The sequence below is a fragment of the Cetorhinus maximus genome, chromosome 31, assembly GCF_964194155.1.
Source record: "Cetorhinus maximus chromosome 31, sCetMax3.hap1.1, whole genome shotgun sequence".
Taxonomy (NCBI): domain Eukaryota; kingdom Metazoa; phylum Chordata; class Chondrichthyes; order Lamniformes; family Cetorhinidae; genus Cetorhinus; species Cetorhinus maximus.
This window is the reverse complement of record NC_135909.1, coordinates 15,781,647-15,805,726: the sequence shown is the minus strand read 5'-3', so window position 1 is coordinate 15,805,726 and position 24,080 is coordinate 15,781,647. Positions and strand designations below refer to the sequence as shown.

The 24,080-nt window shown below is 43.1% G+C and overlaps 1 protein-coding gene and 3 non-coding genes across 5 annotated transcripts in view; 1 reads left to right on the top strand and 3 right to left on the bottom strand.

Annotated features, from left to right (window-relative positions):
* The window catches only part of LOC144670298 (uncharacterized), a 940,207-nt gene that overhangs the window by 162,345 nt on the left and 753,782 nt on the right, over positions 1–24,080 (bottom strand). The window lies entirely within an intron of this gene.
* Positions 3,041–3,130, top strand: trnap-agg (transfer RNA proline (anticodon AGG)). Its single transcript is given in 2 exon segments — positions 3,041–3,076; positions 3,095–3,130. It is a non-coding gene; the product is annotated as a tRNA-Pro (tRNA).
* On the bottom strand, positions 18,836–18,907 carry trnam-cau (transfer RNA methionine (anticodon CAU)). Its single transcript has one exon. It is a non-coding gene; the product is annotated as a tRNA-Met (tRNA).
* Positions 23,435–23,506, bottom strand: trnag-ucc (transfer RNA glycine (anticodon UCC)). Its single transcript has one exon. It is a non-coding gene; the product is annotated as a tRNA-Gly (tRNA).

Here is a 24,080-nt window from a genome sequence, read left to right as displayed (position 1 = left end):
TTTGACCCAGTGTGGCAACAAGGAGCCCTAGCGAAACTGAAATGAATGGGAATCAGCTGGACAACTCCCCATGAGGTGGAGTCAGGCCTAAAAGGAAGGAAGGTGGTTGTGGCTGCTGTAGGACACTCAGCTCAGTTGCAGGACATCACTGAGGGAGTTCTTCAGAGGAATGCCATTGGCCCAACAATCTTCAGTTGCTTCATCAATGAACTTCCCTCCATCATAAGGTTAGAAGTGGGGATGTTGGAGGATGTTGTGCAAAGTTCAGCACCATTCATTCATCAGATAGTGAAGCAGTCCGGACATATACAGCAATACCTAGACAATATTCAGGCTTGGGCTGATAAGTGGAAGATAACATTTGCGCTATTAATTTTAGGAAATGACCATCCACGACAAGAAGTAATCTAATCATCAGTTCTTGACATTCAATGGCAGTTCTGCCTCAGAATCTCCCACTATCAATACACTGGGGACTACCATTGACCAGGAATCGAACGGCACCATCCATTTGAATACCGTGGCTGCAAGATCAGAGGTCAGAGGCTGCGAATTCTGTTGAGTAACTCACCTCCTAACTCCCCAAAGCTGCTCCACCATCTTGAAGGCACAAGTCGGGAGTGTGACGGAATGCTCTCAACTTGCCTGGATGAGTGCAGCTCCAACAGCACTCAAGAAGCTAGATACCACCCAGGGCAAAGCCACCCGCTTGACTGGCACCTCATTCACCACAATAAACAAGCATTCTTCCCACCACTGACGTACAGTGGCAGCAATGTGTACAAGAGGCACTACAGCAACTCACCAAGGCTTCTTCAACAGCACCTTCCAAACGCGCAGCTCGACCACCACGAAGGACAAGGGCAGCAAAATCATAGGAAGGCCAGCATCTGAAATTTCACCTCCAAGCCACACATTATCCTGAGATAGCACTTTTCCGTGGTTCCTTCACTGTTGCTGGGTCAAAATCCTGGAATTCCCTCCCAAGCAGCACTGTGGATGTAACTACAACACACTGACTGTAGCTATCACAACAGTATAATAATTCTCATAATGTTAAGCTTGCAAAAGCCACTTTGAATTCTACTGTTCAGGGTATTATGTTTGACTTGGCTGGATCAGTTTAAATCTATTTTTTAACGCTGCCTTAATGGGGGTATATCTGGAAGCCAGGTTAATTAGCGGATTTACAAGTTATTGTAGCAGTAATTTGTAGACCTATGTATGTACTTGAAATATTTTATTTTGCTAATAAATGTTTAATTTAGTTTTGAAAACACCTTTAGAGTCTTGGTAGATATAATACTACTGAATTCAGGGCACGCACCTTGAAATAAAATACAAATTGCCAAATCGTTGTGACCGAGTGATCAAGTTTCCTTTGTGGATTTGATCCGCTTGGCTCACACCATCTGCCGCGTCATAACAGTAGCGGATTAAGAAGGCAGCACACCCCCATCTTCTCAAGGGCAATTCAGGATGGGCAAAAAATGCTGGCCTATCCAGCGATGTCAACATCCTATGAACGAATACAAAAAAGTAGACGGCGGAGCTGTGAAATATTTAAAGGGAAAACTTATTCACAGATCTTCCTGCTTCCCTCCCTCTCAACCACACAGAACAGCAAACTCACGGAATCGTAACATACCCAGAGACGTAAAATTCAGAGCTAAACACATCAAATACACCTCCAAGGCCCCTCAGATCAAGTCATCAAGCTCCTCTGCTCTGATTCCATGAGAATTTAGTTAAAATATCCTCCTAACAAACGCGCTGTGGTTAAATCCCTGTCGAAGAAACTAACATTTGGATTAATTTGTGAAGTTGAGCAAAACGGGGCCGAATCATTTTATTTTCAGAAAGGTTTTCAGAATGGCTGTTTGAAATTGTCCCTTCTCATAAAGTAATTCGCTGCACAAATTTACAATTCAAAGTTGCCGCAATCCCCCACAACTTCAATCAACGATTCTTTTTGCGATTGCATTGGACCTGGAAACCGCTCTCTGCATTAATCTCACTGAACCAGAGCGTGACCACCTTGTATCTGTCAGCGTGGAGGTGACGGAGTTAGGGTCGCATTGGGCCACTTAAAACGAGAGTGGGGCACGACGCAAGGGGGAAGGGCGAGTGTTCACCGAGGTTTCTCATACATTCCAAAAGCGAAATAATGAAGATGCTGCAAATCTGAAGAAAACACAGAAAAAGCTGGAAACACACAGCAGAACTGGGAGCGTTAGTGGCGGGACAAACAGAGTGAACGTTTCAGGTCGGGATCCGTTTGGTTAAATTCATCCAGTTATTTCCATTCTGTTTTATCCGGTATTGAAGGGTTAGTGAAGAAACAGATAATAAGGCAGCAGTTTTACTTTTCATTTCTTGATTTTTTTTTTTCATTTTTCATCAGTTTCTCTTTTCTCTTCCGGATCTATAAAACGACGAAGATCCAATTCAATTGGCTGTTTCCGATATATCAATCGAAATTCAACATTTCAATCCAATAGATTTGTTGTTTCAGGTTATTTATCGCTCTCTGTGTTTTATTGTGATTTAATCTCTCGCGGTTTGTATGATGATTAATGTTACATCTTACTGCCTGTTCTGGTGAAGAGCAAAAACAGAAACGACATTTCCAACATTGCACATCTGGCTGCACAGTCGGAACCGTTTTCACGGACAGGACGGGCCTCATTCTGCGCTGTTGTAAATCTAAGAGTTTATGTTTCCCTCTCTCTGGCCAAACTGCACAAACTTTATTCTCCTTTTATCTTTACTGATTTCCAATACACCATAGGCTACCGCTTTTGCTTTTTCCCTGCGTTTCACTGGATTAAAACGAATGACAACAGTAACTTTTTCCATTGTTGATCAAAAGTAATCGATGTGAAACGTGAACATCGGTTTCACTGTCCGTGTTACTGCCTGAGATGCGGAGTAATTGCCAAAATGTCTGATTTCCCAATCACGATGTCCAAAGATGTTTGGTCGACTCTAGGTGGCATTGAAACGATTCCTTAGTTGCATCGGGGGCACGTTACCGGCTGGCTCGTTGGTCTAGGGGTATGATTCTCGCTTAGGGGTCTTCATTGTGTGAACTTGCGAGAGGTCCCGGGTTCAAATCCCGGACGAGCCCTGCTTTTTTCAAATTCTAATTGCGGAAATCAGATCGACATTTAAACACCCTGGAAGTTCATTGCAGAGAATACTTCACTTCAGCGGACGGGAAGAAAATGAACGCAAAGCCTCCTCGTGTCATGGGACTCTGAATTCATCCCACTGCACCAAATGCAGCAACTCCCTCCTTGCGGAGGCAGGCACGATGCCCAATGCAGTCACTTGCAATTTTGCCTGAACGAACATACAGAATGGCATAGTTTGATTTTTTTTTTCGATATTTGAGCTGTTTTCTAGTATTTGTGTTTCAGCAATCCGGTTCAGGGGGAATTAACAATCAGGACATCTGGGCAGGACTAAAATTGTGGAGCAGCAAAGTGTTTCACTCCCCGCATTACAGCCGGAGCTGAGCTGGGATTGTTCATTGCTGTCTTTTCACTATAACAATGTAAAAGGGTGACTGAAGCACTTTGATGGCAATCAACATCTATATTCATTGAAGCGGGTCATCTCCGCTGGCTCTTTGGTCTAGGAGTGCGATCCTTAGTTAGGAATTTTTGTTGAATTGGTTTGCGAGAAGTGAAGGGTTCAACCCCCAGCCAAACATCATTGTTTGTGGCTTTTGGTCCAATATGTGGGCTGTGTAAGGAAAACAATGAAGAGCTGTGCTCTAGAAGGTGGGATTTACTGAAATCGGGAGCAGGTTTGAGAATCCGGGTCGTTATTGCTTAGAATTTATCCACACTGCACATGTGGGGAAAATAAACACAGGCCTTATAAATGTTTGCCTATGTAATCTGACTCTGAAATTATCCCAAAACAGCAATTCAGGCAACCCCATGCTTGTGGGTTCAGGTTGCAGGCTGATGAGTTCTGTTGTAATATTATCTGAAAGAACTGACAGAGCTGGTAACCCCGCAGCTTGGTTTTTATTTGACCGCATTTACATTGTATTCCAGGAGTTTCACTGAGGAGAAAATGGGCCTTTATGTGGTTCCGCAATCTCGTTCAGAGGGAATTAACAACCAACATGTAGCTGTAAGTAAGAATTTCCTTGCAGACATTAACGTGTTCCATCCCGCGCTCATATTCACATTTGAAAATGATCAGTGTAACCAGCTCCCTTTCCTCGATGTGCTATTTGAGAAATCCGCTAAATGAGTTCTCTGCTACTGTCTACCTCAAGCCGACCGTCACTGTTCAGATTAGCGCGGGTAGAAAATTGGCAGCTGGCAGAAAACAAAGAGTAGACATAAATGGGACATTTTTTTCTGTTTGGCAGGATGTGACGAATGGGGTCGCGCAGGGGTTTGTGCTGGGGTCTCAACTTTTTACAATTTATATCAATGACTTAGATGAGGGTAGGCAAGGCATAGTAGTTAAAATTGCAGAAGAAACAAACATAGGTAAGTTGCGAAGAGGACATAAGAAGATTGTAGACGGATATAGATAGGTTGAATGAATGGGCAAACATTTGGCAGATGGTGAAGTTTTTCGGTTTGGCACAAAGATTTAAAAAAGCGGAGTATTATTTAACGGGGTACGCCTGCAGAATTCCGATGTGCCGAAGGATCTAGGTGTTCTAGTTATCGATTCACAGAAAGTTAATGCAGGTACAGCAAATAATTGTGAAGGCTCGTGGAATGCTACCCTTTGTTACGAGAGGAATTGAACATAAAAGTAACAATGTTATGCTTCAATTATAAATGGTATTGATGAGAGCACATCTCGAACACTGTGTGCAGTTTTAGTCTTATTTAAGGAAGCAGGTAAATGGGTTGGAGGTGGTACAGAGGAGGTTGACTGGATTGATAACTGCAATGAGCGGGCTGCTTATGAGGAAATGCTGTACAGACTGGGCTTGTTTCCACTGGAGTTAAGGAGATTGAGGGGTGACTTGGTTGAAGCATATAAGACCCTGGATGGTCTTGAAAAGGTGGACGTGGAAATGATATTCACTCTTGTGGGTGAGTCCAGAACTAGGAGGCACTGTTTTAAAATTAGGGCTCGCCATTTTAGGACAGAGATTAGGAGAATTTGTTTTCTCTAAGACCGTTGTGTGACTTTGGAATTCCCTGTCTCAGAAAGCGGTAGAGGCGGGATCACTGAAATTTTTTAAGGCAAAGGTACAAATTTTCATGTTAGGTAAGAGAATCAAAGGTTGTCGGAGGTAGATGGGAATGTGAAAATCGAAACACACGCAGAGCAGCCATGATCTTATTGAATGACGGAGCAGGTTTCCGGGGCTGAATGGCCGACTTCTGCTCCTATTTCGTAAACTCGCATGTTGATATGTTTGACCAATCAGAGTTGACTTGCCTTTTTTTGGAATTAAAACAAAAGCTTTGGATTAACTGTTTCTTGGTGCATTGTCTATGGCAACGCCTTAACCATTCAGATTCCACATGCCAGCCAATCAGCACCCTGTTTATCACATAGTTTTCAATGTTGTTCCCTTTGAAATTTGGCGTTCGTGTGTCTGTCCTGATAAGTGCAAGATAAAAAACTTCGACAGCATGTCTCCTGTTTTTTATCAGAAACATTCAAGTTCTGTGCCACCAAGTGGCTATTTACCTTAAAACTAGGTCTTGTGGTTACTGACCCTTCTGTCACTGGGTTAAGAAAAATGTTCTCCTTATTTAGTCTATCAAAATCATTCATCATTTTGTGCAACTCATTACTGTTTTGTCGACATAGGCGACATCAGGAAAATGCAGGGAACACTTTAAGATTGAAGTAGAATGTGTGTTTATCCACATTCAGGCTATTTCAACACTGTGCAGTCGTAAACCCGACCAAGGAGCTTTCCAGGAGAGGTAACAAGCAGCATTTGATACCGAGCCATATATTAGACCAGGTGGCCAAACACTTCATCAAAGAGGTAGATTTTAAAGAGATCGTTAAAGGAGAAAGGAGGGCAGGGAGCATTAGGGAAAGAATTGAAGAGCTGATGGTTCTGACAGCTGAAGGCCCGGCCTCCAATAGTGGAACAAGGAAAAGCGCGAATCATCAAGAGACCGGAATTAGATTCAGACCGAGTAAGGGGATTGTCTGGAATTGGATGCGAAACTCCAGCCTGACAAGTGAGGAATCTACCCCCGACCCTCCAATATTCTCACTGTCGCTCACCCTATGTGTCCAGTTGGAAAACATTCTGAAGCAGCATGTAACCTGACAGGGAACCCGGGATAAGCCTCCACTGTCTGATCGAAAACTGCAACAGGAGCTGATCATTACAACTGTGAGAGCCGCGTGGTGATGGTGTTGGTCTTGACATCCAGTGGTGTAGGTTCACATCGGCCTCATCATGTTATTGTTTAAAGGTGTCTCCCAGAAACAGTCTGGAGAGGTGACAGGGCAGTTCTGAGAGGCAGTGTCATGCTGCATGTCACTATTACCAACTGGCTGCTTATGGACAGGTTGGAGTCTGCCTGAGGGCTGAGCAAACTGACTGCGTTCGAACAATTCTCAATGTGTTTTGGAGGAGTTGCCCTGGGAATCTGATGATTCTGCTCAGTGGTTCGGAGAGAAATCGAACAGGGACTTGAGTTACCATCGCCAACAGGCATTAACGAACCAGTTTCTCATTTAAACCACAGTCATGGAGTTATAGAGTTTAACAGCACGGAAAGATGCCCTTTGGCCCATCGTGTCCGTGTCGGTCATCAATCCCCTATCTACTACAATCCCATTCTCCAGCACTTGCCCTTTCTCCGGTACATCGATGACTGCGTCGGTGCCGCTTCATGACCTCGTCTGGACCTGGAAAAATGTTTTAATTTTGCTTCCAATTTCCACCCCTCCATCATTTTCACATGGTCCATCACTGACACTTTCCTTCCCTTTCTTGACCCCTCAGTTTCAATTTCTGGTGATAGACTGTCCACCAATATTCATTACAAGCCTACCGACTCCCACAGCTACCTCGACTACAGCTCCTCACACCCCGCTTACTGTAAGGACTCCATCCCAGTCTCTCAGTTCCTTCGCCTCGGTCGCATCTGTTCTGATGATGCCACTTTCAAAAACAGTTCCTCTAACATGTCTTTCTTCTTCGTTAACCGAGGTTTTCCACCCATGGTGGTTGACGGGGTCCTCAACCCTCTCCGGCCTATCTCCTACACATCCGCCCTTGCACATTCCACTCCCTCCCAGAACCATGATAGGGTCCCCCTTGTCCACACTTATCACCCCACCAGCCTCCGCCTTCAAAGGATCATCCTCCGTCATTTACCCCAACTCCAGCATGATGCCACCACCAAACACATCTTCCCTTCAACCCCCCTGGCGGCATTCCGTAGGAATTGTTCCCTCCGGGACACCCTGGTCCTCTCCTCCATTACCCCCGACACCTCGACCCTCACATCACGGCACTTTCCCATGCAACCACAGAAGGTGCAACATCTGCCTCTTTAATTCCCCCCTCCTCACCGTCTAAGGGCCCAAACACTCCTTTCAAGTGAAGCAGCGCTTCACTTTAACTTCCCTCAATTTAGTCTACTGCATTCGCTGCTCCTAATACAGTCTCCTGTATATTGGAGTGACCAAACGCAGACTGGGCCACCGCTTGGCAGAACACCTTCGTTCTGCCCGCAAGCATGACCCAGACCTCCCTGTCGCTTGCCATTTCAACACTCCACCCTGTTCTCATGCCCACATGTCCGTCCTTGGACTGCCACAGTGAAGATCAACGCAAACTGGAGGAACAGCACCTCATCTTCCGACTAAGCACTTTACAGCCTTCCGGACTGAATATTGATTTCAACAATTTCAGATCATGAACTCCCTCCTCCATCCCCACCCCCTTTCCGATCCCACTTTTACTAATAATTTATAAATCTTTCTTTTTCCACCTATTTTAAAATTTATTTCAATCTTTTGTTTTATCTCCATATTTTAGCCCATTTAGATCCCTTCCCCCACCCCACCCCTACTAGGGCCATCTGCCACTAGCCTGCTTGCTGCCCTTTATGCCCCCATTAGCACATTCCTTAGATAATATCACCGCCGTCAACACCCCTTAGTCCTTATGTCCATCGCATCTTTGGCAATCTCTTCTTTGCCTCCACCTATCACTGGCCCCCTATCCAACTCCACCTGTCCCACCCCCCTCTACCAGCTGATATTTCACCTCATTTCTCTATTTACTTAGTTCTGTTGAAGAGTCATTCGGACTCGAAACGTCCACTCTATTCATCTCTGCTGATACTATCAGACCTGCTGAGTTTTTCCAGGTATTTTTGGTTTCCTTTCGGATTTCCAGCATCCACAGTATTTTGTTTTTGTCCTGTATGCTACGTCGTTTCAAGTGTTCATCTAAGTGCTTCTCAAATGCCGTGAGGGTTCCCGCCTCTACCATCCTTTTAGGCAGTGAGTTCCAGATGCCCTCCACACTCTGGATGAAACAAAAATCCTCAAATCGCCTCTGTACCACTTGTCCCATACCTTAAATATATGCCCCCTGGCTATTGATCTCTCAAAGAAAGGAAGAACTTCCTCCTAACTGCCCAATCGTTGCCCCTCATAACTTTGTGCACCCCAACCAGGTCGCCCCCTCAGCCTCCTCTGCTCTCAGGAAAACAACCCTATCCGATCCACTCTTTCTTCATAGCTGAAAGGCTCCAGCCTAAGCAACATCCTGGTGAGTCTCCTCTGCACCCTTTCTGGTGCAATCACATCCTTCCTATATTATGGCGAGCAGAACTGCGCACTGTACTCCAGCTGTGGCTTAACTAGCATTTTATACAGTTCCAACATAACCTCTCTGCTCGTATCGTCAATGCCTCGACTAATAAAGGCAAGTAACCCATCTGCCTTCTTAACCACCTCATCGACCTGTCCTACTGCCTTCAAAGATATTGGAAATGCACAACAAGGTCCCTCTGATCCTTTGTGCTTCATAAAGTCCTGTCAAACATCGTGTGATCCCTTGCCTTGTTAGTCCTCAAAAAATGCTTCACATCACACTTTTCAGGATTAGGTTCCACTTACCAGTGTTCTGCCCATCTGGCCAGTCCGCCTGTGTTATCCTGTGGTCTAAAGCTTCCCTCCACGCTGTTTACCACACCACCAATTTGCTTGTCATTTGCAAACTTGCTGATCATACCTGCTGTAAGTCGGTGGAGCAATGTGAGATTAGCGGGATACGAGCTTGGGACTTTATCCAGTCTGTGCTGGGGGACTGCGGGGAAGGAAGTTGTTTTGTCTGCTTATCCAAGCGGAATGTTGAGGGTAGAGCGGCGGTCAGAGCCCGAGGGGAGGGTGAAAGCCTTTCACTGAGTTTCAAGGTTGTAAATCAGATCCTGGAAGTATTGCTGCTGTGTTCCCAGGAGGTGGGGTCTCATTTTTAGAGGAAAAAACTTACATCAAAACTGACATGTCGGGCGTTGGAATCTGCTCTGCACCGATTAAATTCATTTCATTTCATTTGTTTCCCGTAATAAACAAGAGTTGTGAAGCAAAAAGCTTACATCAAGGAACGGTAATTGAAGTAAAAAAGAATTGGAGACGCGGGACGTTAGAACCTGCTCAGCACCGATTCACGTTAACTCAATATTGTGTCCTGGGATAAATAAGTGGTTTGTTGCTGTCCATTACAAAAGCAAATAGAATTCTGAAGGGTCTGGCCAGGAACTTCACAGTTTCCACTATTACATCTCTCAGCATCGTCAGCTGCATCCCATTAAGTCCTTGCGACTTACCAACATAAAGTTCAGCCAGTCCGTCCAGTACCTCTTTTTAAACAAGAGTTAAATATAAAAGAAGACAGTTGTAAATTGTGGATGGAGAAAATGAGCACTTTTGTTGAAGAGGATTTACAGTAGAAGAGGGAAACCTTTGTGATAAAGAAGTCGGATCATCAGAAATAAAAATAGCAATAAGTGGAATGAAGGAAGCGGGGTGTCCATGACTGATTGCTGAATTTCACAATATTCTTTTAATAGAGATTGAAAATCCATTTTTCGACGCCTTTAAGGAAATTAACATTGATGGAAGCCTATCCTCATCTATAATGCATCATATGTTAGTTAACAAGAATTATGTGGGTAGATGTGATTTAAGAATTGGAGGCATATGCCATTATAATAATGATTAGAAGATCCTGGTGAGGGCTAGGGAATAGTTTTGGGAAGAACAGCAAGACCTTGGAGAGCGTACAGTGGAGATTTACTGGAATGGTATGAGCGGTGAAGGATACCACATGTGGATGGACTGGGAAAAAACTGCCAGTGTTCTTCTTATCACAGGGAACGTTAAGGGGAGATTTAGTCTAGGTATTTAAAATCATCCCAAATATATTCTTTCTTATACAATACGGTTTACCAATTGACAGAATGTTTGACAACCAATGAAGAGTACATACACTCTTCAAGCTTTTCTATTGTCATAATTTAATTTGTCAGGAAATGTTTCACATTGGTCCATTCCAAACAGTCCCTGACCTGATGTGATAGAAATTCCTTTCACTTACAGTTTCAACTGCATTTCCAACATTGCGCACCAGGCTGCTCATTCAGAACCTTCTTACCAACTTCTCATGGATGGAAAAAGGGTGTGAGACTGTGTTCTAAAACTCAGACAGGTGACCAGGTGACTGAGAGTTTAAGGTGCTGGATTGCTAATCTATTGTGTTTTGCATAAATTTGGTTCCAATCCAATCCTAGTTGTTAGTTTGTGGATATTATTAATTAATTGTTGCTTCCTGTTTTGTTACATTTTGAATGAAATAGAACTGAAATCCGTTGTTTGTCAATATCTCACTGGAGATCACGGATTTGTTCAGACTTCATCAAAACTGAGACTGACAATTACAGTTCCTCACCCAAATTATACTGGAATGATTATCAGACAGGATTCATGAAAGGAGGCAATGGAAAAAGTTAATGACGATGGAGCAGAAACATAACATAATCCATGGGGAACACATTTATGTTGAAATTTGCTTGATGAGTTCAATGAGTGAGCAAGTTTTAGCAAACGAACTTTAAAGTGATGGGCTGTCTAATTAATCCTATGAAGGATAGAGCGGATTGTTTATTTTTGTGGTGAGATGTGGGAAAATGTGGAGGAGCAGGAAGCTATGTACAGACATCATTAAAAGCTAGTGGACAGGAAGGTAAAAATACTGTAACAATGCTAGTAGAATACAAAGGATTGGAGCTCATGCTACAGCTTTATAAAACTCTGTTTAGATCCCATTTACATCACTGTGTTCAGTTCCGGACAACACACTTCAGGAAGGATAGCCTCCGAGTGGGAGCAGCTGAATTTCACCAGAGTGATACCAGACTCAAATGATGACGGATTTCAAAGACTGGTCTCGTAATGCCTTGAATATCGAAGATTAAGGGGCGACCTAACTGAGATATACATGATGATTAAATGATTTAACAGGGTAGATCGGGAGGAACTATTACCTCTGGTGGGGGAAGACCAGAAGAAGGGGACATAAGCTTCAAATTAGATCGAAGCCTTTCAGGGGTAACTTCTTCACACAAAGGGTGGTGGAAATAATTAATTCTCTCCCTCAATCAAGCGTTAAAGCTGGGAGTCAATCAACAATTTCCAAACTGAAACTGTTGGCTTTTGTTTGGTAAGAACTTTAAGAATTACAAAACAAAGAGGGATAGACAGAGCTAAAATACAGACCAGTCATGAGTTCATTAAATGGCAGAACAGGCATGAGGGAAGAATACTTTACTTCTGTTTGTATATTCCGATTTTCATAATCCTGGACCGAGCAGGTTTTCAAATTATGATCCAGTGTGTACATATTGCCTCATGAAGTTAATTCCTCCACCCCCTCTTCATAAAGAAAAAACTAAATCTGGAGGGAACTGAAACGAGGTGTTAGCCTTTGTTGATGCCATTATTCTCTCAATATTGACAGTCTCCAGTCCTGAACTAGAATTCCGCACACAACTCAACCCCGAGTAAATACTGCAGATAATTAAATTATCCTCTCCAACCTGCATTTCCTAGATTTTACATGCTGCCAATCCTTTGATCAATATTTGGGAATTTAAATCCTGAAACGTCTGTCTGTTAACCCAATTCTGTCGTATTTTTTTCAGCGGGGCGGAATTAGAATCCAGTTGTTTCCCTCTCTGTTCATATTCTCTCAGTGTCTCCATCCCTCACTGATTGGACGGGAAGTGAGTTTGTATTAATCCTGTGATGGACAAACCTGCTCCATGATACAAGCATTTTCTGTGTCTTTTTAAAAATTTCAGCTGATAATTTCTCATTGAAACACAGGAAATCATGAAAGTTTCCCGGCTCATGCATACTTTTATGAGCTGATGAAACAAAATAAATCCAATTCCTGCACATAATGAATTCAGGCAGGAGGAGGTGCCTGTCTCGCAATGATCAGATATTGGATCTGATGAAGAAAGTTTTTTGAAGGGCGATGTGTTCCTGTGTGAAGCCGGGAAGGGGTTTGGTTTTCCACTTTAAACTTTGATCCATCAGTTAGTTCTTTGTGTGCAGCAGTTTCTGGTGGTGTTATTGAGTCAGGAAAGTTGGTCAAGACAGTGGGAGAATTATCCGCGCTCCTTTCAATAGCGCGAGGGAACCTTCATCAACATCAGGGCCCAATTTAATCATCTCTTCAAAAACCTGCTGCCAGTTGTTGCTCAGGGTGACATTGAGCTGGGACACTGAGGTTAGTGACTTAATAAAATCAGTTCTTCATACAGAAAACATTAGCCCCTCACACATTCTGATCAATTAGACCCTCTATCCTTTATTAATGATTCATTTGTTGTGATTTTGAGTGCCACCCGAGTTGAGTTTTAAGTCAGATTTCATGTCTAATTGAGCAAAACCGAAACTGGTTAAGGGAAAAGGAACATACACTTTCTGTCAGAAAGGGGCAGCTAATTTGCACAGAGGAAACTCCCACAAACATCAATGTGATCATACTTCGGGCTGTTGATTGATGGTTAGATATCAGCCAGTACTCGGGACGGGGATAACTCCACTGCTCGTGTGTTTGCTGCTGTAGCACCATCCGGTCACTTACAATAAAATGAGAGGCTGGACGGTGCTTTGTTTTAACGTCTCTTCTGAAGGACAACTCCTCCCTTAGTACTGGAGTGTCAGCCTTCCTTGTTACAAGAAAATTCCGTTCTGGGATTTGAAGAAAGACCTTTGTTTTTCAAAGGCGAGTGTGACCAAGTCAGTCCCAGTGAAAGAGTTTAAAAAACCGCCCGATCCACAGCTACATTACTGGGGCAATTATGATGTCATCCCCTGGCAGGTCACATGACAGCTGGAGCCACAAGGCATCACAGCCAGATTTGTGACTGGATCCAAACCCAAAATCCTGTCTCCATGACATCTCAAATAAAGCTGTCGGCTGCTTGAAAACACAGCAGTTAAACTTTCTGCCTGATGATGAGAGCGACTGTGACATTTACAAAACTAAATCATTTGATAAATAGTTCAAAAACCATCAAGTTTGAAATCCTATGAGGAAAAGTCAAGTTATTATTGAGAACTCTGCTGAGAAAGCTTCATTGGACAGCACAGAAATCAGGTGAAGAGTCTGAGTAAATCGACACCAGCGAACAAGTCAGCATCAAAACTGAATCAACTCTTGTGAAGATCAGTGAGTAAAAGCTGAGAGCTCCGTTCACCATCAGCTCATCAAGTAGATGTATTGTCTGGATAAAGCATTCTGTTTCGAACAGGATTTATTGAACCGAGGCACGTTATTGCAGAACAAATAAGTCACTTCTAGATTTTCCTTTGAAAACATAGAAACTAGGAGCAAACTTCCAGTTTGTTGATATATTGAATTCAATTAAACTGGAATTACAATGCAAATGAATTCATATTCAAAATCAAACCTAAATTTCAGGTAAATTACGTGGAACAATTAAATTACAAACAAGAACTCAAGAGATCTGTGAGCTCAAACACAGAGAGAGTAAATTTCAGAGTGCAGGCTTAAAAATTTCAATTTTTTGCAAGTGAGGGTTAAGTGCAGAGGGGGAAGGAGCTGCTGTGTAATTTTAACCGAGATACTGCAACAAAAGTACAAGAGGGAAGGAGTGGAACTCTCTAAATAACCAGAACTTTAATTAAATAGACAACTCATTTCAGTGAAATGTTGGGACAGCTGAGAGCTGTTGCCTACACATCCTGTGCTCTGTGGGTTCTCCAAATAAGATTGATGATAATCGTCAGATTCATAATACATTACAGAACCAAGCAGAATACAGAAAGTGCAGAGGGGAAATGGAAAAAGGAAATTAGATCAGAAGAGAGAGCGAATGAGAAAAGATTTGCAGGTAACAACCGAAAACACAGAAGATTTTTTTACCAGCATAAGGGCAGTCACTGAAAGTGGGGCTGATTTGGAGATCCTGTGCGGGGAGAGGGCATGGCTGACGTACTAAGTGAGAACATACAAACAAACTAATTAGCAGCAGGAGTAGGCCACTCAGCCCCTTGAACCTGCTCCGCCATTCAATAAGACCCTGCCTGATCTGATTGTAACCTCAACCTCACATTCCTGCCTCCCCCCAATAACCGTTCATCCCCCCGCCCCCTTGTTAATCAAGAATCTATCTAGCTCTGCCTTTGAAATATTCAAAGACTTTGCTTCCACCAGCTTTTGAGGAAGAGAGCTCCAAAGACGCTCGACCCTCGGATAGAAAAGAAATCCTTAACTCTGTCTGAAATGAGCGACCCTTTATTTCTAAACAGTGACCCCTAGTTCCAGATTCTGCTAGAAGAGGAAACATGCTCTCCACCTTCACCCTGTCAAGACCGTCAGGATCTTAAAGGTTTGAATCTAGTTGCCTCTTACTCTCCTGAATTCCAGGCGATACAAGCCTAAACTGTTCAACCTCACCTGAAAGACAACCGGCCCATCCCTGGTATTTGCCTCGTAAACTTTGCACTAAACCTGTCATCACAAAACAAGCGGATGCTGCTAATGTCATTGGTGGGGAAATTGGATAGGATGAAAATAGATGAAGTGGAAGCTATCACAAGGCTGGCACCGCTCACAGTAGAAAAGCTGCTCGATCCACATCGGATACACCTTGGATTACTGAGGGAATGAAGGGTGGAAATAGCGGAAACTCGAGCCACAATCTTTCAATCCTCCTTGGATATGGGAGTGAAGCCAAACAACTGCAGATTGTTCATGTTACATCCGTGTTTAAAATGGAGAGGGATAAACCCAGTAACTACAGAGCAGTTAGTCTCATGCTGGTGGTGGGGAAACGTTTAAAGACAATAATCCAGAACAAAATTAATTGTCACTCGGTAGAACATGAGTTGATAAAGGATAACCAGCACAGATTGGTTAACAGAAAACCAGCACTGAAATACTTAATAAAGCTCTTTGGTGACGTGTCAGAGAAGATTGCCCAGGGAAGCGAGGATGATGATGTGTGTCTGGACTTCCAAAGGGATTAAAAGAGTCCCACATAATGAACCTGTTGGTAAAATTCCAGCAGCTGGGATTAAAGGGGCAGCGACAGCATGGATACAAATTTGAATAAGGGACAAAAAGGGTAAAGTAGTGGCGAGCTCTGAAGAAGAGTCATACGGACTCAAACGTTAACTCTGTTTCTCTCTACACAGATGCTGCCAGGGCTGCTGAGCTTTTACAGCATTTTCTGTTTTATTGTAAATTTTAATAACTTCCAGCCTATATTCAAGTTTGCTGATAACACTAGGTTAGGTGACATGGTTAGTAGCGTATATGGGAGCAGCAAGTTTCAAAGGGTCATTGACAGATTCAGTGAGTGAATAAAACTGTGGCCGGTGGTGGTCAACATTGGGAAGAGTGAGGTCATCTACCTTGAACAAAAAGAAGATCCAGGAATTTCCTAAACAGTGAGAAACTTGGGACTATGCCGGAGGAGCCGAGAGTGAGAGCTGAGTGAGACCGGAGGGTGGAGAAAGAAGAGCAGCAGAGCTGCTCGGGAGCAGCCGCGAGGGAGAGAGATGGAGAGAAGAGTGAGAGTGGCGAGAGATAAAGGGCTGAGAGGAAGGGGCTGTAGCAAACCGGCCAAGTTCAAAATATTCAATGCTTTAACTCACAGGAAAGGAGGTAACTGGTTAGTTTGTGCCGATTTCTCTGCTTTTCTCTTTCTAAATTAGGACATTGATTGAAACTAGGAGATGAGAATTATTTTTAAAAATCAATCAGGGTAAGTATAACAGTAAGTGCGAGTGTAATAACTGGAGTCAATGGGAATCATGGGGAAAACTCTCTGCTGCTTGGAGTCATACCTACGACAGAGGAAGATGTTTGTGGTTGCTGGAGGTCAATCATCTCAGCTCCAGGACATCATTGCAGGAGTTCCTCAGGGGAGTGTCCTCGGGCCAACAATCTTCAGCTGCTTCATCAATGACCATCCTTCCAAAATAAGGTCAGAAACCTGATGATTGCACAAGGTTCGACACCATTCACGACTCCTCGGATACTGAAGCAGTTCATGGCCAAATTCAGAAAGACCTGGACAATAGCCAAGCTGAGGAGACAAGTGGAAGAAACATTCATGCCACACGAATTCCAGACAATACATAATATATTAATTATATATATATATATATATATATATATATATATATAATATATTTATATACATACACACACACACACACACGCACACATATATATATATAATGGCTTGGATGAGGGAAATTAATGTACTATGGCCAAGTTTGCGGATGACACAAAACTAGGAGGGAAGGCAAATGGTGAGGGTAATTCAAAAAGTCTAAGAAGGGGATATAGACAGGGAAATCTTGTTAGATTATTGTTTTAGAGTTCCTTCAGAATGTAAGCAGCAGGGATAATAACGGGGAGCCAGTTGTATTCCAAAAGACATTCTATAAGGTGCCACATAAAATGTCACTACACAAGAAAAGAGTATATGTTGTTAGGGTTCATATATTAGCATGGATTGAGAACGGGCTAACTAACAGGAAAGAGAGAGTCAGGATAAATGGGTCATTTTCAGGTTGGCAAACTATAACTAGTGGACAGATGCAGAGTTCAGTGTTAAGGCCTCTACCATTTACGATCGATGTTAATAATTTGGATGATGGTACCCACTGCATGGTAGCAAAAATTGTTGATGATGCAGAAATAGGAATCAAAGCAAGTTGTAAGGTGGATACAGAGAGTTTGCATAGATATGTAGATGTTCAAGTAAGTGGGGATAAAATGGCAGATGTAGTACAATGTAGTAAAATGTCAGGTTGCCCACTTCTGCAAGAAGCATAGGAGAGAGGAATATTACTGAGATGGAGAGAGACTGCAGAATCCTGTGGTACAGAGGGATCCTTGTACAAGAATTACAAAAAATGTTTAGATGACATTGCAGAATGCTGCAGTACAGATGGAAATGGGTGACGCTGCAAAAGAATCATTGAAAAAAAGTTAGCATGCAGGTGCATCAAATACTTAGGGGGGCATGCGGAATGTTGTTCTTAATTGCAAGGGGACTGGAATAGAAAAGCGGAGAAGCCTTGCTGCAACTGTTCAGGGCATTGGCGAGACCACACCTAGAATAATGGGTGCTGATTTGGTCTGATTACTGAAGGATGGACATACTTGCATTGAAGACATTTCCCGAGAAAGGTGACTGGGATATTCCCTTGACTGAGGGGGTTTTCTAATGAGGAAGGGTTGATCAGGTTGGATCTAGACTCACTGGAATTTAGTATGACTTAACAATATGGTAGTGAATGAGCATCTGGCAATGAGGGACCGCAATATGTTAGAGACAGACATTCAGTTCGAGCAGAAAGGTCACATACATGCTGGTTATCACCTCAACTAAGGCCAATAAGGACGGAATGAGTGGTAATCTGAGCACGTTAAATTCCAATCAGCTATTAACAGGTAAAACAAGACACGAAACAATCAGAGGCACTCAAATAATAATAATTTAGTGTAATTTGTACCTAATGCAAACCCGAAGGAATGAATTTTTTATGATAATTATGGTTACTTATTCTTATGGTTAATGTTATTAATAATGGGGACGGTATTCCATAAATTAAACCAGTGATTAAGAAGGAATGACAATTTCTGTCCAGATAATGATGAACTGTGTATTTGGTGCGATGCTGTCTCCGCTATACTGATAGTTTTGTCCTTCTCGGTGGTTCATGTCACAGGGAGGACGCTGCTGTTCAAATAAAGATGACGAATTACTGCAGGGTGTCCTATAGTTCGGAAAACCTGCGGCTAAGTTCCCCTTCGAGTCACTCATCATCCTGACTTGTAAATATATCGCCGTTCCTTCACTGTCGCTGGGTCAAAATCCTGGAACTTCCTTCCTAACAGCACTGTGGGTGTACCTACACCACACGGAACGCAAGATTCAAGAAATCAGCCCACCGCCACCTTCTCAAGGGCAACTCGGGATGGGCAAAAAATTCCGGCCCAGCCAGCGAAGCCGACATCCCGTGAATTAACTTTAAAAAATATGACCTTGACGATATTGTTTCCATCCAAGAAGATGTTTTTTTTCTATTCAGGTAATCATACAGAGATAGTGAATAGGAGGTTCTTTGGGAGGGATGGGCTGAGGGAAAGGGGAAAGCATTGGCTGGGATGTGTTTGCAGCATTTACAGCTTGAATCCATTAATTTTTGCACTGGAAAGAAGAAACTGATGAAATAACAGACATGATTGTGGGCAACAGAAAATGTTCCCTTTGGGCATTAATAAGAATGTAAATAGCAGAGGATGGTTTCGATCCATCGACCTCTGGGTTATGGGCCCAGCACGCTTCCGCTGCGCCACTCTGCTGCTTTGTTTTTAATGTCAACTGTTCCATTATGGTGTTAAAGTGTTTCACATGTTTAGAATATATTTCCTGCTGTGGAATTGTGTTCTCTGGTGTTGAGAAATGTTCTTTGTTGTTGTGTAAAATGCTTCCCTGCAGTACAAACGTGTTCCCGGTTGTATAAATATGATGGCCGAGCCAGCGAATCTCATATCCATTGAATTTAAAAAAAAGTTCAGCTCTGTTGCACTTCTCAGCTCTGGCCAGTAGATGTCAGCACACTCAGAGAGCGACAGAACAGACAAGAACCGTTCACATTTTATTGGACGGCGAAGGGAGGTTTTGGAATTACTAACGGTGGAGATGACATTTCATAATATTTTGTTTTACCAAGCAGAAGTTATAATGTTGTGCTGAAACCGTCAGACCGCTGTTTTGTATTTGAGAGTGAGATACATTCTTCACTGCCCTTTTGTGGCCCATTTTGTGAACGTGGGATTCAATGTCTATGTCACTCACTGGTACTGTGTGAAACTGAAAGACATTCTGAAGCTGTCAGTCTTGGTTACTGTATGTGAGTGTGGAGACATTGTCATTGGAACTACCAATATGTTTGGATTCATTCTGTAACAGTCACTCTCTTGGACAGTATATTTGTGTTATATTCCATTCCTATCTGTATCAGTATTTTCTGATACTGAGAGAGGTGGGTTACATTCTGAAACTGTCAGTGGAACTGTATGTGGAAGGGTTTTGCTCTATCAGTCAGCATCTGGTGCTGAAAGTTAGTGTTGGAGTAATTCTGTGTCTCTCATTCTCTGGTACAATATACCTGTGTCATAGTCAGACTGCATATTGCATTTTCTGAGTATTGTATGAGTGTCTGGACACTTTTTGAGCCGGCCAGTAGAACTGCAGGTGTGCAAGTGTTTTGTTCTCAGTCACTTTCTGGTAATGCAAATGCGTTTGGGACTCATTCTGAATCTCTTAAAGGTGTGTGTGTGTATGTGTGTGTTTAACTCTATCAATCAGTACTTCTGTATGTGAACGTGGAAATTATTCTGAATCTGAAGTCTTTGGTGCCCTTTTTTTATTAATTCGTGGGATGTTGGGTTCGCTGGCTGGGCCAGCAGTTATTGTCCATCCTTAGTTGCCCTTGAGAAGGTGGTGGTGAGCTACCTTCTTGAACCACTGCAGTGCATGTGGTGTAGGTACATACTCAGTAGTATTCAGAAGGGAGTTCCAGGATTTTGACCCAGTGACAGTGAAGGAACAGCGATATATTTCCAAGTCAGGACTTTGAGTGTAGTATCCACTCTGTATCTGTTACATACATGTCAGACTCTCGTAACGTCTGAGCGTCAGATTCAATACAGATCTGTCAATAACACTCTGCATCTGTGATATTGTAAAGTAAGTGAGGGAATCATATGTTTATTTCATCACTTGGTTCCGTTAGTGAGCATGAGATTCATTCTGTATCACGTCTGTCAAACTTTGGTATTATAAACAATTGTGTGGTTCAATTGGTGTTTTTCAATCATTGGTAGTGTATGTGAAAGTAGAATTTACAGTGTGTGTGTTAGTGTGTGGTCTTCCATTTGTATCCGTCAGCATCTGTTACTCTATGTGATGCTTGGACTCTTTCTAAATCTCTCAGTGGTACAATTGGTGTGTCATATTTCGTTAGTATCACTCAGATTCAGCTATTGTGAGTGAGTGCAGTGAACAGCCTGTATCTTTCAGCATCTGGCACTGAAAATGTGCCTGAGAATTATTCTCTGCTTCTGTGTGAGTGTGGGATTCATTATATAACCTTCAGTCTCTGGGACTAATTATAAGTTTGGATTCATTCCACATACATTTCCAGCAGAAAAAAAGGCCACTGATATGGTAGGTTTAAAGCAAACAATGTGTGTCAGCTTTGGCTGAGTATTAAATCTTTGTCACTGTGAACACAATTGTGAAAGATAATGTATCCTTCAATCTGATCCTGGAGTGGTCCGCCAGTGTAACTCCAGTTTGTACGAAACGATTCGATATGTGGCAATTGTGTCTGATTCTGAGTCAGAATTTCCACACAAGTGCAAAATGGAGCTCAGTCCTGAATTGGTAAAGTATCTTTAATTTGACACTGTGTGAGGATTGAGAATTAGCATGTAGTTTATAGCGCAATCCATACTCATCAAATTAATATTGTATCTCAGTTTCATAATCAGGGTGAGTTTTAAATAGAATCTGAGTTTGGATCTCAGGTTATACTTACTTTCAGAATATCTCAAACTGATAATGCACTTGAGGTTTGGATTTGCATCTAACGTATGTGTCAGGACAACCTGTGGGAATTAATACTGCAATTTATAAACTAATGATGTGTGCAAATATTGGACCGGTGCTTAACATGAATCTCAGTGTACATTATTAAGGTTAAGCCTGTAAGCTTGAAAGTGGAAACATGCATCAGTTTTATTGGACATTTAGTTTGTAGCTGAGGATGTAATATTATGGGATTGGCCTGGTGCAAACTGGATCGTGGGTGAGAATGTGGACTACCCGTCTATGGTACTGAGTCGAGGTAACATGGGAACAACGTCTATCTCTCCTGCACTGTTTGATTGATGGATGGAAAGTGTGACTCTGGAACTATTTCTGCTGTCTGAGACTGTGAAATTGATGTCCTGTCTGTGTCTCTGCGCTCTGTCAGTGATAATGTACGGACTGTGTGGGAGGAGCTGGCGGGAATCTTCAGTCTAGCTTGGCTGGAGGAAACACCATATTTATTCTGGTTCCGTCAATTATTTGCCTGTTGGAAAAAAGTCTATTTTAGGACTCAAGTACAGGTGAGGTGGAAGATACAGATTCCATCAGTTTGACCTCCATAAATAATCATTGTGAATGTTTTGAGAAACTTTAGTCAGGCTCAAGCTCTGATTGGTCAGTCCATTCTTAATCCAAATCTTCTACCAATCGGAGAGCCAGGTAACAGGAATTGGAAGTGCCGATTGGTTTATATTTTATTGGCTGATAAACTCTAAAAACCCGCCAATTTGAGGGGGGAAAAGATAATAGCCGAACGCCTTAATTTCCAGTCAATTTTAATCTCACACTTTCGGAGCTGTAATATTGCATTTTGCGTCACAGAATCCTGGCGGTATTTTAGGAACAGATTAAATTTGTCAATCTCTTATCTGTAACCGGCGGTAACAAAGCAGCGATTTAAAACAGAGCCAATCTCAGCTCACTGGAAACGCAATAACATAGGTTACCAACCGACTCCTTCACACAGGCTTCATCGGGACAGAGAGAAACGGCTGATTTCTGATCCTGTCCCCTGAAAGCGGCCGGGCATGTTACAATCGGAAGAGCGGAGCGCTCCAGCAGCCACACGCTCAGCATAGCTGCTCTTTCTCAGGACCCTGTGAACTCGGCCCGCGGGGAGCTGCAGTCCAGCCCGGGAGGAGCGAGACTTGACTTTGGCTTTGTCCTGGGCCCTACAGCCGGTCTTTCTACAATCTTACACACACTGACACCACGAATGAAGAATTCCTCCCGCACCCACCCTTCCCCGATCTTCTGGGGAATGCAGTCGGCCACTTCTGAATGGTCAATGTGTTCGGAATCTCATTGGGTGGCTTTTGTAACCAATCAGAGAGCAGCCTATTTCACCAGCTTTCAAATACCAATGAGAAAATGGGCCGGAGATTGACTGAACCAAACTGGCAGAGCTGAAACGGGTTTTCAAATTGAAAACAAGAGCCAATGTATTTATGAATGGCTGAAAAAAAGAGACATGTGAAAGCTTTTCCTTCTGCAGTCAACAGGACACTCGCAAGAAAACCAATATAAGGAGAAGATAACAATTTATACTGATAGAGAATATACTTTAGGGTGGAAAGTGACGGTCTTAGGCCCGGTCATGAGCTTGTGTGATACACAGCGCGAAATGATCTGAGCAGGGTAGCCATTACCCTGCAGGATGCCTTTGATGAGCCCGGTTTCAGCATCAAGCTTGCACGGTGAGCAAATGGCTCGGGCCCTGTTTACAAGGTTGCCGATAAGACCAATCTTACAGAGCGTGGGACTGTAAGAATCCCAACGCGTATATTGACCAGTGAAGGTCGGCTTGCGGTAAACCTGCTAGAGAATCCTCTGGAAGATTTCTCAACTAGTGTGTCAAGGGAGGGGAGTTATTTTGACTGCTCCATTTCATAGGTGAATTTGAGCGCAGGATGGAGCCCATAAAGACATGTAAGGAAATTGTTACATGCAGCTGCGGATTTAAATATAGCAAACGTATCATCCACATATCGGAAATATACGAGAGGGAGGAGGTGATGCATCTTTCCATCCAAGACTCGAGTTTTACGATCGAAAAACGTGCGTGATGAAAACGTTAGAATTATTTTATTTCGTTAGTCATTGATTTTCTTGTTGGAAATCTCCCCAAACTTTCTATTGCTCTTTTTCTCATTTTGGAAACCACAGAGATTAACTCCACGCGTCCGGAATTGTGGTCTGACCACGGGTAAGGCTAAAAAATACGCCGCTGCTGCGATGGCCGGGAATCGAACCCGGGTCAACTGCTTGGAAGGCAGCTATGTTCACCACTATACCACCATCGCACATTTTTGCAAATTACAGTCAGCATTTATAGCACCGCGAAACACACTATATCTTTGGCATTTTGTGTCTGATTGATAGACTGTTTTGCAATAACTCTCACCATGTTCATCGACACCAACACCCATCTAGGACCCTCCACCCCTGCCTGTCCCTCCGTCCCCACCCCATCTTCCAATCCCAGCCGTGTATTCACTATACCCCCTGACCTTCCCCTCTCCGACGCTGAACGTTCAGTGCTCAGCAAAGGACTTAGTTTCATACCCTTACGCCCTCACCTCAATGAATGTTGGGCTTGGCACGATGCTGAACTCTTCTTCCGCCGTCTTCGTTTCCGTGCTCACTTCTTTGAGTAGGAGTCCTCCCCCCGTTCAACGAATCCTTTCACCCACCTGCAGGATTCTCCCTCCACCTGGACCCCACCCTCTGGATTCTTACCTTCTCTTGATCTTTTCATTGAGAACTGTCGGCGTGATATTAGTCCTCTCAATTTCTCTGCTCCTCTCACCAATTCTAACCTGTCTCTCTGAACTTACTGCACTCCATTCTCTCAGGTCCAACCCCAACATTGTCATC